A 12,930-nucleotide genomic window follows, 5' to 3' on the forward strand; every position below is an offset into this window, starting at 1 on the left:
GTCTTCCTGTGGTAGCGTGTCTGAGTGGTCTAAGGCACTGGATTTAGGCTCCAGTCTCTGAGAAGGCATGGGATCGAATGCTGCCAGCTGGTAACTTTACAATGATTCTTGCCTTTGTGTTCTCTTGAAAACCCTCTCTTCCAGTACAGATGACGGGAAACAATTTGAAAAAGACATTGGAACCCTTCTTCTTTTTCAGAGTTACATATAGCTTAGCATTTTTTACTTTGAAAGTTAGGCAAGCATTGTTCCTCACAAGTTCAGCCCTGCTCATGTACCAAGTTGAGAATGCTGCTTTGGAGGACTCCAGACTTGAAAATTGCAAAAAAGATATTACCAAAGGGTAGCGTGGCCGAGCGGTCTAAGGCGCTGGATTTAGGCTCCAGTCTCTGCGGAGGCGTGGGTTCGAATCCCACCGCTGCCAAGCAGTGTTTTTAGGAGATGGCAGAAGAATTCTTATACCTAATCACTCTCAACAATGGTGCCTGACCCAAGGCTGAAGAGCAGTCATTCGCATGATGGTAGCAGAGAGCCATGCCACGATGCCATTTGCAAATGCTCATACCTGGCTTTGTTCTTAGGCGACATTGAAGACCCTGCGGTGTTTTGATAACAGGCAGGAAATGATGCATCTTTCCTCTTCTGACAGAAGAAAAATTCACCTTCTTCCACAAGAATGTCAGCAAATGCAGTCTTCCTGTGGTAGCGTGTCTGAGTGATCTAAGGCACTGGATTTAGGCTCCAGTCTCTGAGAAGGCATGGGATCGAATGCTGCCAGCTGGTAACTTTACAATGATTCTTGCCTTTGTGTTCTCTTGAAAACCCTCTCTTCCAGTACAGATGACGGGAAACAATTTGAAAAAGACATTGGAACCCTTCTTCTTTTTCAGAGTTACATATAGCTTAGCATTTTTTACTTTGAAAGTTAGGCAAGCATTGTTCCTCACAAGTTCAGCCCTGCTCATGTACCAAGTTGAGAATGCTGCTTTGGAGGACTCCAGACTTGAAAATTGCAAAAAAGAGATTACCACAGGGTAGCGTGGCCGAGCGGTCTAAGGCGCTGGATTAAGGCTCCAGTCTCTGCGGAGGCGTGGGTTCGAATCCCACCGCTGCCAAGCAGTGTTTTTAGGAGATGGCAGAAGAATTCTTATACCTAATCACTCTCAACAACGGTGCCTGACCCAAGGCTGAAGAGCAGTTATTCGCATGATGGTAGCAGAGAGCCATGCTACGATGCCATTTGCAAATGCTCATACCTGGCTTTGTTCTTAGGCGACATTGAAGACCCTGCAGTGTTTTGATAACAGGCAGGAAATGATGCATCTTTCCTCTTCTGACAGAAGACAAATTCAGCTTCTTCTACAAGAATGTCAGCAAATACAGTCTTCCTGTGGTAGCGTGTCTGAGTGGTCTAAGGCACTGGATTTAGGCTCCAGTCTCTGAGAAGGCATGGGATCGAATGCTGCCAGCTGGTAACTTTACAATGATTCTTGCCTTTGTGTTCTCTTGAAAACCCTCTCTTCCAGTACAGATGACGGGAAACAATTTGAAAAAGACATTGGAACCCTTCTTCTTTTTCAGAGTTACATATAGCTTAGCATTTTTTACTTTGAAAGTTAGGCAAGCATTGTTCCTCACAAGTTCAGCCCTGCTCATGTACCAAGTTGAGAATGCTGCTTTGGAGGACTCCAGACTTGAAAATTGCAAAAAAGATATTACCAAAGGGTAGCGTGGCCGAGCGGTCTAAGGCGCTGGATTTAGGCTCCAGTCTCTGCGGAGGCGTGGGTTCGAATCCCACCGCTGCCAAGCAGTGTTTTTAGGAGATGGCAGAAGAATTCTTATACCTAATCACTCTCAACAACGGTGCCTGACCCAAGGCTGAAGAGCAGTCATTCGCATGATGGTAGCAGAGAGCCATGCCACGATGCCATTTGCAAATGCTCATACCTGGCTTTGTTCTTAGGCGACATTGAAGACCCTGCGGTGTTTTGATAACAGGCAGGAAATGATGCATCTTTCCTCTTCTGACAGAAGAAAAATTCACCTTCTTCCACAAGAATGTCAGCAAATGCAGTCTTCCTGTGGTAGCGTGTCTGAGTGGTCTAAGGCACTGGATTTAGGCTCCAGTCTCTGAGAAGGCATGGGATCGAATGCTGCCAGCTGGTAACTTTACAATGATTCTTGCCTTTGTGTTCTCTTGAAAACCCTCTCTTCCAGTACAGATGACGGGAAACAATTTGAAAAAGACATTGGAACCCTTCTTCTTTTTCAGAGTTACATATAGCTTAGCATTTTTTACTTTGAAAGTTAGGCAAGCATTGTTCCTCACAAGTTCAGCCCTGCTCATGTACCAAGTTGAGAATGCTGCTTTGGAGGACTCCAGACTTGAAAATTGCAAAAAAGAGATTACCACAGGGTAGCGTGGCCGAGCGGTCTAAGGCGCTTGATTAAGGCTCCAGTCTCTGCGGAGGCGTGGGTTCGAACCCCACCGCTGCCAAGCAGTGTTTTTAGGAGATGGCAGAAGAATTCTTATACCTAATCACTCTCAACAACGGTGCCTGACCCAAGGCTGAAGAGCAGTTATTCGCATGATGGTAGCAGAGAGCCATGCTACGATGCCATTTGCAAATGCTCATACCTGGCTTTGTTCTTAGGCGACATTGAAGACCCTGCAGTGTTTTGATAACAGGCAGGAAATGATGCATCTTTCCTCTTCTGACAGAAGACAAATTCAGCTTCTTCTACAAGAATGTCAGCAAATACAGTCTTCCTGTGGTAGCGTGTCTGAGTGGTCTAAGGCACTGGATTTAGGCTCCAGTCTCTGAGAAGGCATGGGATCGAATGCTGCCAGCTGGTAACTTTACAATGATTCTTGCCTTTGTGTTCTCTTGAAAACCCTCTCTTCCAGTACAGATGACGGGAAACAATTTGAAAAAGACATTGGAACCCTTCTTCTTTTTCAGAGTTACATATAGCTTAGCATTTTTTACTTTGAAAGTTAGGCAAGCATTGTTCCTCACAAGTTCAGCCCTGCTCATGTACCAAGTTGAGAATGCTGCTTTGGAGGACTCCAGACTTGAAAATTGCAAAAATGATATTACCACAGGGTAGCGTGGCCGAGCGGTCTAAGGAGCTGGATTTAGTCTCCAGTCTCTGCGGATGTGTGGGGTCGAATCCCACCGCTGCCAAGCAGTGTTTTTAGGAAATGACAGAAGAATTCTTATACCTAATCACTCTCAACAACGGTGCCTGACCCAAGGCTGAAGAGCAGTTATTCGCATGATGGTAGCAGAGAGCCATGCTACGATGCCATTTGCAAATGCTCATACCTGGCTTTGTTCTTAGGCGACATTGAAGACCCTGCGGTGTTTTGATAACAGGCAGGAAATGATGCATCTTTCCTCTTCTGACAGAAGAAAAATTCACCTTCTTCCACAAGAATGTCAGCAAATGCAGTCTTCCTGTGGTAGCGTGTCTGAGTGGTCTAAGGCACTGGATTTAGGCTCCAGTCTCTGAGAAGGCATGGGATCGAATGCTGCCAGCTGGTAACTTTACAATGATTCTTGCCTTTGTGTTCTCTTGAAAACCCTCTCTTCCAGTACAGATGACGGGAAACAATTTGAAAAAGACATTGGAACCCTTCTTCTTTTTCAGAGTTACATATAGCTTAGCATTTTTTACTTTGAAAGTTAGGCAAGCATTGTTCCTCACAAGTTCAGCCCTGCTCATGTACCAAGTTGAGAATGCTGCTTTGGAGGACTCCAGACTTGAAAATTGCAAAAAAGAGATTACCACAGGGTAGCGTGGCCGAGCGGTCTAAGGCGCTGGATTAAGGCTCCAGTCTCTGCGGAGGCGTGGGTTCGAATCCCACCGCTGCCAAGCAGTGTTTTTAGGAGATGGCAGAAGAATTCTTATACCTAATCACTCTCAACAACGGTGCCTGACCCAAGGCTGAAGAGCAGTTATTCGCATGATGGTAGCAGAGAGCCATGCTACGATGCCATTTGCAAATGCTCATACCTGGCTTTGTTCTTAGGCGACATTGAAGACCCTGCAGTGTTTTGATAACAGGCAGGAAATGATGCATCTTTCCTCTTCTGACAGAAGACAAATTCAGCTTCTTCTACAAGAATGTCAGCAAATACAGTCTTCCTGTGGTAGCGTGTCTGAGTGGTCTAAGGCACTGGATTTAGGCTCCAGTCTCTGAGAAGGCATGGGATCGAATGCTGCCAGCTGGTAACTTTACAATGATTCTTGCCTTTGTGTTCTCTTGAAAACCCTCTCTTCCAGTACAGATGACGGGAAACAATTTGAAAAAGACATTGGAACCCTTCTTCTTTTTCAGAGTTACATATAACTTAGCATTTTTTACTTTGAAAGTTAGGCAAGCATTGTTCCTCACAAGTTCAGCCCTGCTCATGTACCAAGTTGAGAATGCTGCTTTGGAGGACTCCAGACTTGAAAATTGCAAAAAAGATATTACCAAAGGGTAGCGTGGCCGAGCGGTCTAAGGCGCTGTATTTAGGCTCCAGTCTCTGCGGAGGCGTGGGTTTGAATCCCACCGCTGCCAAGCAGTGTTTTTAGGAGATGGCAGAAGAATTCTTATACCTAATCACTCTCAACAACGGTGCCTGACCCAAGGCTGAAGAGCAGTCATTCGCATGATGGTAGCAGAGAGCCATGCCACGATGCCATTTGCAAATGCTCATACCTGGCTTTGTTCTTAGGCGACATTGAAGACCCTGCGGTGTTTTGATAACAGGCAGGAAATGATGCATCTTTCCTCTTCTGACAGAAGAAAAATTCACCTTCTTCTACAAGAATGTCAGCAAATACAGTCTTCCTGTGGTAGCGTGTCTGAGTGGTCTAAGGCACTGGATTTAGGCTCCAGTCTCTGAGAAGGCATGGGATCGAATGCTGCCAGCTGGTAACTTTACAATGATTCTTGCCTTTGTGTTCTCTTGAAAACCCTCTCTTCCAGTACAGATGACGGGAAACAATTTGAAAAAGACATTGGAACCCTTCTTCTTTTTCAGAGTTACATATAGCTTAGCATTTTTTACTTTGAAAGTTAGGCAAGCATTGTTCCTCACAAGTTCAGCCCTGCTCATGTACCAAGTTGAGAATGCTGCTTTGGAGGACTCCAGACTTGAAAATTGCAAAAAAGATATTACCAAAGGGTAGCCTGGCCGAGCGGTCTAAGGCGCTGGATTTAGGCTCCAGTCTCTGCGGAGGCGTGGGTTCGAATCCCACCGCTGCCAAGCAGTGTTTTTAGGAGATGGCAGAAGAATTCTTATACCTAATCACTCTCAACAATGGTGCCTGACCCAATTCTGAAGAGCAGTCATTCGCATGATGGTAGCAGAGAGCCATGCCACGATGCCATTTGCAAATGCTCATACCTGGCTTTGTTCTTAGGCGACATTGAAGACCCTGCGGTGTTTTGATAACAGGCAGGAAATGATGCATCTTTCCTCTTCTGACAGAAGAAAAATTCACCTTCTTCCACAAGAATGTCAGCAAATGCAGTCTTCCTGTGGTAGCGTGTCTGAGTGGTCTAAGGCACTGGATTTAGGCTCCAGTCTCTGAGAAGGCATGGCATCGAATGCTGCCAGCTGGTAACTTTACAATGATTCTTGCCTTTGTGTTCTCTTGAAAACCCTCTCTTCCAGTACAGATGACGGGAAACAATTTGAAAAAGACATTGGAACCCTTCTTCTTTTTCAGAGTTACATATAGCTTAGCATTTTTTACTTTGAAAGTTAGGCAAGCATTGTTCCTCACAAGTTCAGCCCTGCTCATGTACCAAGTTGAGAATGCTGCTTTGGAGGACTCCAGACTTGAAAATTGCAAAAAAGATATTACCAAAGGGTAGCGTGGCCGAGCGGTCTAAGGCGCTGGATTTAGGCTCCAGTCTCTGCGGAGGTGTGGGTTCGAATCCCACCGCTGCCAAGCAGTGTTTTTAGGAGATGGCAGAAGAATTCTTATACCTAATCACTCTCAACAACGGTGCCTGACCCAAGGCTGAAGAGCAGTCATTCGCATGATGGTAGCAGAGAGCCATGCCACGATGCCATTTGCAAATGCTCATACCTGGCTTTGTTCTTAGGCGACATTGAAGACCCTGCGGTGTTTTGATAACAGGCAGGAAATGATGCATCTTTCCTCTTCTGACAGAAGAAAAATTCACCTTCTTCCACAAGAATGTCAGCAAATGCAGTCTTCCTGTGGTAGCGTGTCTGAGTGGTCTAAGGCACTGGATTTAGGCTCCAGTCTCTGAGAAGGCATGGGATCGAATGCTGCCAGCTGGTAACTTTACAATGATTCTTGCCTTTGTGTTCTCTTGAAAACCCTCTCTTCCAGTACAGATGACGGGAAACAATTTGAAAAAGACATTGGAACCCTTCTTCTTTTTCAGAGTTACATATAGCTTAGCATTTTTTACTTTGAAAGTTAGGCAAGCATTGTTCCTCACAAGTTCAGCCCTGCTCATGTACCAAGTTGAGAATGCTGCTTTGGAGGACTCCAGACTTGAAAATTGCAAAAAAGAGATTACCACAGGGTAGCGTGGCCGAGCGGTCTAAGGCGCTTGATTAAGGCTCCAGTCTCTGCGGAGGCGTGGGTTCGAACCCCACCGCTGCCAAGCAGTGTTTTTAGGAGATGGCAGAAGAATTCTTATACCTAATCACTCTCAACAACGGTGCCTGACCCAAGGCTGAAGAGCAGTTATTCGCATGATGGTAGCAGAGAGCCATGCTACGATGCCATTTGCAAATGCTCATACCTGGCTTTGTTCTTAGGCGACATTGAAGACCCTGCAGTGTTTTGATAACAGGCAGGAAATTATGCATCTTTCCTCTTCTGACAGAAGACAAATTCAGCTTCTTCTACAAGAATGTCAGCAAATACAGTCTTCCTGTGGTAGCGTGTCTGAGTGGTCTAAGGCACTGGATTTAGGCTCCAGTCTCTGAGAAGGCATGGGATCGAATGCTGCCAGCTGGTAACTTTACAATGATTCTTGCCTTTGTGTTCTCTTGAAAACCCTCTCTTCCAGTACAGATGACGGGAAACAATTTGAAAAAGACATTGGAACCCTTCTTCTTTTTCAGAGTTACATATAGCTTAGCATTTTTTACTTTGAAAGTTAGGCAAGCATTGTTCCTCACAAGTTCAGCCCTGCTCATGTACCAAGTTGAGAATGCTGCTTTGGAGGACTCCAGACTTGAAAATTGCAAAAATGATATTACCACAGGGTAGCGTGGCCGAGCGGTCTAAGGAGCTGGATTTAGTCTCCAGTCTCTGCGGATGTGTGGGGTCGAATCCCACCGCTGCCAAGCAGTGTTTTTAGGAAATGACAGAAGAATTCTTATACCTAATCACTCTCAACAACGGTGCCTGACCCAAGGCTGAAGAGCAGTTATTCACATGATGGTAGCAGAGAGCCATGCTACGATGCCATTTGCAAATGCTCATACCTGGCTTTGTTCTTAGGCGACATTGAAGACCCTGCGGTGTTTTGATAACAGGCAGGAAATGATGCATCTTTCCTCTTCTGACAGAAGAAAAATTCACCTTCTTCCACAAGAATGTCAGCAAATGCAGTCTTCCTGTGGTAGCGTGTCTGAGTGGTCTAAGGCACTGGATTTAGGCTCCAGTCTCTGAGAAGGCATGGGATCGAATGCTGCCAGCTGGTAACTTTACAATGATTCTTGCCTTTGTGTTCTCTTGAAAACCCTCTCTTCCAGTACAGATGACGGGAAACAATTTGAAAAAGACATTGGAACCCTTCTTCTTTTTCAGAGTTACATATAGCTTAGCATTTTTTACTTTGAAAGTTAGGCAAGCATTGTTCCTCACAAGTTCAGCCCTGCTCATGTACCAAGTTGAGAATGCTGCTTTGGAGGACTCCAGACTTGAAAATTGCAAAAAAGAGATTACCACAGGGTAGCGTGGCCGAGCGGTCTAAGGCGCTGGATTAAGGCTCCAGTCTCTGCGGAGGCGTGGGTTCGAATCCCACCGCTGCCAAGCAGTGTTTTTAGGAGATGGCAGAAGAATTCTTATACCTAATCACTCTCAACAACGGTGCCTGACCCAAGGCTGAAGAGCAGTTATTCGCATGATGGTAGCAGAGAGCCATGCTACGATGCCATTTGCAAATGCTCATACCTGGCTTTGTTCTTAGGCGACATTGAAGACCCTGCAGTGTTTTGATAACAGGCAGGAAATGATGCATCTTTCCTCTTCTGACAGAAGACAAATTCAGCTTCTTCTACAAGAATGTCAGCAAATACAGTCTTCCTGTGGTAGCGTGTCTGAGTGGTCTAAGGCACTGGATTTAGGCTCCAGTCTCTGAGAAGGCATGGGATCGAATGCTGCCAGCTGGTAACTTTACAATGATTCTTGCCTTTGTGTTCTCTTGAAAACCCTCTCTTCCAGTACAGATGACGGGAAACAATTTGAAAAAGACATTGGAACCCTTCTTCTTTTTCAGAGTTACATATAACTTAGCATTTTTTACTTTGAAAGTTAGGCAAGCATTGTTCCTCACAAGTTCAGCCCTGCTCATGTACCAAGTTGAGAATGCTGCTTTGGAGGACTCCAGACTTGAAAATTGCAAAAAAGATATTACCAAAGGGTAGCGTGGCCGAGCGGTCTAAGGCGCTGTATTTAGGCTCCAGTCTCTGCGGAGGCGTGGGTTTGAATCCCACCGCTGCCAAGCAGTGTTTTTAGGAGATGGCAGAAGAATTCTTATACCTAATCACTCTCAACAACGGTGCCTGACCCAAGGCTGAAGAGCAGTCATTCGCATGATGGTAGCAGAGAGCCATGCCACGATGCCATTTGCAAATGCTCATACCTGGCTTTGTTCTTAGGCGACATTGAAGACCCTGCGGTGTTTTGATAACAGGCAGGAAATGATGCATCTTTCCTCTTCTGACAGAAGAAAAATTCACCTTCTTCCACAAGAATGTCAGCAAATGCAGTCTTCCTGTGGTAGCGTGTCTGAGTGGTCTAAGGCACTGGATTTAGGCTCCAGTCTCTGAGAAGGCATGGCATCGAATGCTGCCAGCTGGTAACTTTACAATGATTCTTGCCTTTGTGTTCTCTTGAAAACCCTCTCTTCCAGTACAGATGACGGGAAACAATTTGAAAAAGACATTGGAACCCTTCTTCTTTTTCAGAGTTACATATAGCTTAGCATTTTTTACTTTGAAAGTTAGGCAAGCATTGTTCCTCACAAGTTCAGCCCTGCTCATGTACCAAGTTGAGAATGCTGCTTTGGAGGACTCCAGACTTGAAAATTGCAAAAAAGATATTACCAAAGGGTAGCGTGGCCGAGCGGTCTAAGGCGCTGGATTTAGGCTCCAGTCTCTGCGGAGGCGTGGGTTCGAATCCCACCGCTGCCAAGCAGTGTTTTTAGGAGATGGCAGAAGAATTCTTATACCTAATCACTCTCAACAATGGTGCCTGACCCAAGGCTGAAGAGCAGTCATTCGCATGATGGTAGCAGAGAGCCATGCCACGATGCCATTTGCAAATGCTCATACCTGGCTTTGTTCTTAGGCGACATTGAAGACCCTGCGGTGTTTTGATAACAGGCAGGAAATGATGCATCTTTCCTCTTCTGACAGAAGAAAAATTCACCTTCTTCCACAAGAATGTCAGCAAATGCAGTCTTCCTGTGGTAGCGTGTCTGAGTGGTCTAAGGCACTGGATTTAGGCTCCAGTCTCTGAGAAGGCATGGGATCGAATGCTGCCAGCTGGTAACTTTACAATGATTCTTGCCTTTGTGTTCTCTTGAAAACCCTCTCTTCCAGTACAGATGACGGGAAACAATTTGAAAAAGACATTGGAACCCTTCTTCTTTTTCAGAGTTACATATAGCTTAGCATTTTTTACTTTGAAAGTTAGGCAAGCATTGTTCCTCACAAGTTCAGCCCTGCTCATGTACCAAGTTGAGAATGCTGCTTTGGAGGACTCCAGACTTGAAAATTGCAAAAAAGAGATTACCACAGGGTAGCGTGGCCGAGCGGTCTAAGGCGCTTGATTAAGGCTCCAGTCTCTGCGGAGGCGTGGGTTCGAACCCCACCGCTGCCAAGCAGTGTTTTTAGGAGATGGCAGAAGAATTCTTATACCTAATCACTCTCAACAACGGTGCCTGACCCAAGGCTGAAGAGCAGTTATTCGCATGATGGTAGCAGAGAGCCATGCTACGATGCCATTTGCAAATGCTCATACCTGGCTTTGTTCTTAGGCGACATTGAAGACCCTGCAGTGTTTTGATAACAGGCAGGAAATTATGCATCTTTCCTCTTCTGACAGAAGACAAATTCAGCTTCTTCTACAAGAATGTCAGCAAATACAGTCTTCCTGTGGTAGCGTGTCTGAGTGGTCTAAGGCACTGGATTTAGGCTCCAGTCTCTGAGAAGGCATGGGATCGAATGCTGCCAGCTGGTAACTTTACAATGATTCTTGCCTTTGTGTTCTCTTGAAAACCCTCTCTTCCAGTACAGATGACGGGAAACAATTTGAAAAAGACATTGGAACCCTTCTTCTTTTTCAGAGTTACATATAGCTTAGCATTTTTTACTTTGAAAGTTAGGCAAGCATTGTTCCTCACAAGTTCAGCCCTGCTCATGTACCAAGTTGAGAATGCTGCTTTGGAGGACTCCAGACTTGAAAATTGCAAAAATGATATTACCACAGGGTAGCGTGGCCGAGCGGTCTAAGGAGCTGGATTTAGTCTCCAGTCTCTGCGGATGTGTGGGGTCGAATCCCACCGCTGCCAAGCAGTGTTTTTAGGAAATGACAGAAGAATTCTTATACCTAATCACTCTCAACAACGGTGCCTGACCCAAGGCTGAAGAGCAGTTATTCACATGATGGTAGCAGAGAGCCATGCTACGATGCCATTTGCAAATGCTCATACCTGGCTTTGTTCTTAGGCGACATTGAAGACCCTGCGGTGTTTTGATAACAGGCAGGAAATGATGCATCTTTCCTCTTCTGACAGAAGAAAAATTCACCTTCTTCCACAAGAATGTCAGCAAATGCAGTCTTCCTGTGGTAGCGTGTCTGAGTGGTCTAAGGCACTGGATTTAGGCTCCAGTCTCTGAGAAGGCATGGGATCGAATGCTGCCAGCTGGTAACTTTACAATGATTCTTGCCTTTGTGTTCTCTTGAAAACCCTCTCTTCCAGTACAGATGACGGGAAACAATTTGAAAAAGACATTGGAACCCTTCTTCTTTTTCAGAGTTACATATAGCTTAGCATTTTTTACTTTGAAAGTTAGGCAAGCATTGTTCCTCACAAGTTCAGCCCTGCTCATGTACCAAGTTGAGAATGCTGCTTTGGAGGACTCCAGACTTGAAAATTGCAAAAAAGAGATTACCACAGGGTAGCGTGGCCGAGCGGTCTAAGGCGCTGGATTAAGGCTCCAGTCTCTGCGGAGGCGTGGGTTCGAATCCCACCGCTGCCAAGCAGTGTTTTTAGGAGATGGCAGAAGAATTCTTATACCTAATCACTCTCAACAACGGTGCCTGACCCAAGGCTGAAGAGCAGTCATTCGCATGATGGTAGCAGAGAGCCATGCCACGATGCCATTTGCAAATGCTCATACCTGGCTTTGTTCTTAGGCGACATTGAAGACCCTGCGGTGTTTTGATAACAGGCAGGAAATGATGCATCTTTCCTCTTCTGACAGAAGAAAAATTCACCTTCTTCCACAAGAATGTCAGCAAATGCAGTCTTCCTGTGGTAGCGTGTCTGAGTGGTCTAAGGCACTGGATTTAGGCTCCAGTCTCTGAGAAGGCATGGGATCGAATGCTGCCAGCTGGTAACTTTACAATGATTCTTGCCTTTGTGTTCTCTTGAAAACCCTCTCTTCCAGTACAGATGATGGGAAACAATTTGAAAAAGACATTGGAACCCTTCTTCTTTTTCAGAGTTACATATAGCTTAGCATTTTTTACTTTGAAAGTTAGGCAAGCATTGTTCCTCACAAGTTCAGCCCTGCTCATGTACCAAGTTGAGAATGCTGCTTTGGAGGACTCCAGACTTGAAAATTGCAAAAAAGAGATTACCACAGGGTAGCGTGGCCGAGCGGTCTAAGGCGCTTGATTAAGGCTCCAGTCTCTGCGGAGGCGTGGGTTCGAATCCCACCGCTGCCAAGCAGTGTTTTTAGGAGATGGCAGAAGAATTCTTATACCTAATCACTCTCAACAACGGTGCCTGACCCAAGGCTGAAGAGCAGTTATTCGCATGATGGTAGCAGAGAGCCATGCTACGATGCCATTTGCAAATGCTCATACCTGGCTTTGTTCTTAGGCGACATTGAAGACCCTGCAGTGTTTTGATAACAGGCAGGAAATGATGCATCTTTCCTCTTCTGACAGAAGACAAATTCAGCTTCTTCTACAAGAATGTCAGCAAATACAGTCTTCCTGTGGTAGCGTGTCTGAGTGGTCTAAGGCACTGGATTTAGGCTCCAGTCTCTGAGAAGGCATGGGATCGAATGCTGCCAGCTGGTAACTTTACAATGATTCTTGCCTTTGTGTTCTCTTGAAAACCCTCTCTTCCAGTACAGATGACGGGAAACAATTTGAAAAAGACATTGGAACCCTTCTTCTTTTTCAGTTACATATAGCTTAGCATTTTTTACTTTGAAAGTTAGGCAAGCATTGTTCCTCACAAGTTCAGCCCTGCTCATGTACCAAGTTGAGAATGCTGCTTTGGAGGACTCCAGACTTGAAAATTGCAAAAAAGAGATTACCACAGGGTTGCGTGGCCGAGCGGTCTAAGGCGCTGGATTAAGGCTCCAGACTCTGCGGAGGCGTGGGTTCGAATCCCACCGCCGCCAAGCAGTGTTTTTAGGAGATGGCAGAAGAATTCTTATACCTAATCACTCTCAACAACGGTGCCTGACCCAA

The 12,930-nt window shown here is 45.5% G+C and overlaps 16 non-coding genes across 16 annotated transcripts; all 16 read left to right on the forward strand.

The window, feature by feature from the left end:
- The first annotated feature begins 342 nt into the window (after window positions 1-342).
- trnal-uag (transfer RNA leucine (anticodon UAG)) lies at window positions 343-424 on the forward strand. The gene has a single exon. It is a non-coding gene; the product is annotated as a tRNA-Leu (tRNA).
- Window positions 425-1,033: 609 nt separating this feature from the next.
- Window positions 1,034-1,115, forward strand: trnal-aag (transfer RNA leucine (anticodon AAG)). Its single transcript has one exon. It is a non-coding gene; the product is annotated as a tRNA-Leu (tRNA).
- Window positions 1,116-1,724: 609 nt separating this feature from the next.
- trnal-uag (transfer RNA leucine (anticodon UAG)) lies at window positions 1,725-1,806 on the forward strand. Its single transcript has one exon. It is a non-coding gene; the product is annotated as a tRNA-Leu (tRNA).
- Window positions 1,807-2,415: 609 nt separating this feature from the next.
- On the forward strand, window positions 2,416-2,497 carry trnal-aag (transfer RNA leucine (anticodon AAG)). Its single transcript has one exon. It is a non-coding gene; the product is annotated as a tRNA-Leu (tRNA).
- Window positions 2,498-3,797: 1,300 nt separating this feature from the next.
- On the forward strand, window positions 3,798-3,879 carry trnal-aag (transfer RNA leucine (anticodon AAG)). Its single transcript has one exon. It is a non-coding gene; the product is annotated as a tRNA-Leu (tRNA).
- Window positions 3,880-4,488: 609 nt separating this feature from the next.
- On the forward strand, window positions 4,489-4,570 carry trnal-uag (transfer RNA leucine (anticodon UAG)). The gene has a single exon. It is a non-coding gene; the product is annotated as a tRNA-Leu (tRNA).
- A 609-nt stretch (window positions 4,571-5,179) lies between these two features.
- On the forward strand, window positions 5,180-5,261 carry trnal-uag (transfer RNA leucine (anticodon UAG)). The gene has a single exon. It is a non-coding gene; the product is annotated as a tRNA-Leu (tRNA).
- A 609-nt stretch (window positions 5,262-5,870) lies between these two features.
- Window positions 5,871-5,952, forward strand: trnal-uag (transfer RNA leucine (anticodon UAG)). Its single transcript has one exon. It is a non-coding gene; the product is annotated as a tRNA-Leu (tRNA).
- Window positions 5,953-6,561: 609 nt separating this feature from the next.
- trnal-aag (transfer RNA leucine (anticodon AAG)) lies at window positions 6,562-6,643 on the forward strand. Its single transcript has one exon. It is a non-coding gene; the product is annotated as a tRNA-Leu (tRNA).
- A 1,300-nt stretch (window positions 6,644-7,943) lies between these two features.
- Window positions 7,944-8,025, forward strand: trnal-aag (transfer RNA leucine (anticodon AAG)). Its single transcript has one exon. It is a non-coding gene; the product is annotated as a tRNA-Leu (tRNA).
- A 609-nt stretch (window positions 8,026-8,634) lies between these two features.
- On the forward strand, window positions 8,635-8,716 carry trnal-uag (transfer RNA leucine (anticodon UAG)). The gene has a single exon. It is a non-coding gene; the product is annotated as a tRNA-Leu (tRNA).
- A 609-nt stretch (window positions 8,717-9,325) lies between these two features.
- trnal-uag (transfer RNA leucine (anticodon UAG)) lies at window positions 9,326-9,407 on the forward strand. Its single transcript has one exon. It is a non-coding gene; the product is annotated as a tRNA-Leu (tRNA).
- A 609-nt stretch (window positions 9,408-10,016) lies between these two features.
- Window positions 10,017-10,098, forward strand: trnal-aag (transfer RNA leucine (anticodon AAG)). Its single transcript has one exon. It is a non-coding gene; the product is annotated as a tRNA-Leu (tRNA).
- A 1,300-nt stretch (window positions 10,099-11,398) lies between these two features.
- Window positions 11,399-11,480, forward strand: trnal-aag (transfer RNA leucine (anticodon AAG)). Its single transcript has one exon. It is a non-coding gene; the product is annotated as a tRNA-Leu (tRNA).
- Window positions 11,481-12,089: 609 nt separating this feature from the next.
- Window positions 12,090-12,171, forward strand: trnal-aag (transfer RNA leucine (anticodon AAG)). The gene has a single exon. It is a non-coding gene; the product is annotated as a tRNA-Leu (tRNA).
- A 607-nt stretch (window positions 12,172-12,778) lies between these two features.
- trnal-aag (transfer RNA leucine (anticodon AAG)) lies at window positions 12,779-12,860 on the forward strand. Its single transcript has one exon. It is a non-coding gene; the product is annotated as a tRNA-Leu (tRNA).
- The last annotated feature ends 70 nt before the right edge of the window (window positions 12,861-12,930 follow it).

The sequence above is a fragment of the Brachyhypopomus gauderio genome, chromosome 1 (assembly GCF_052324685.1).
Source record: "Brachyhypopomus gauderio isolate BG-103 chromosome 1, BGAUD_0.2, whole genome shotgun sequence".
Classification (NCBI taxonomy): domain Eukaryota; kingdom Metazoa; phylum Chordata; class Actinopteri; order Gymnotiformes; family Hypopomidae; genus Brachyhypopomus; species Brachyhypopomus gauderio.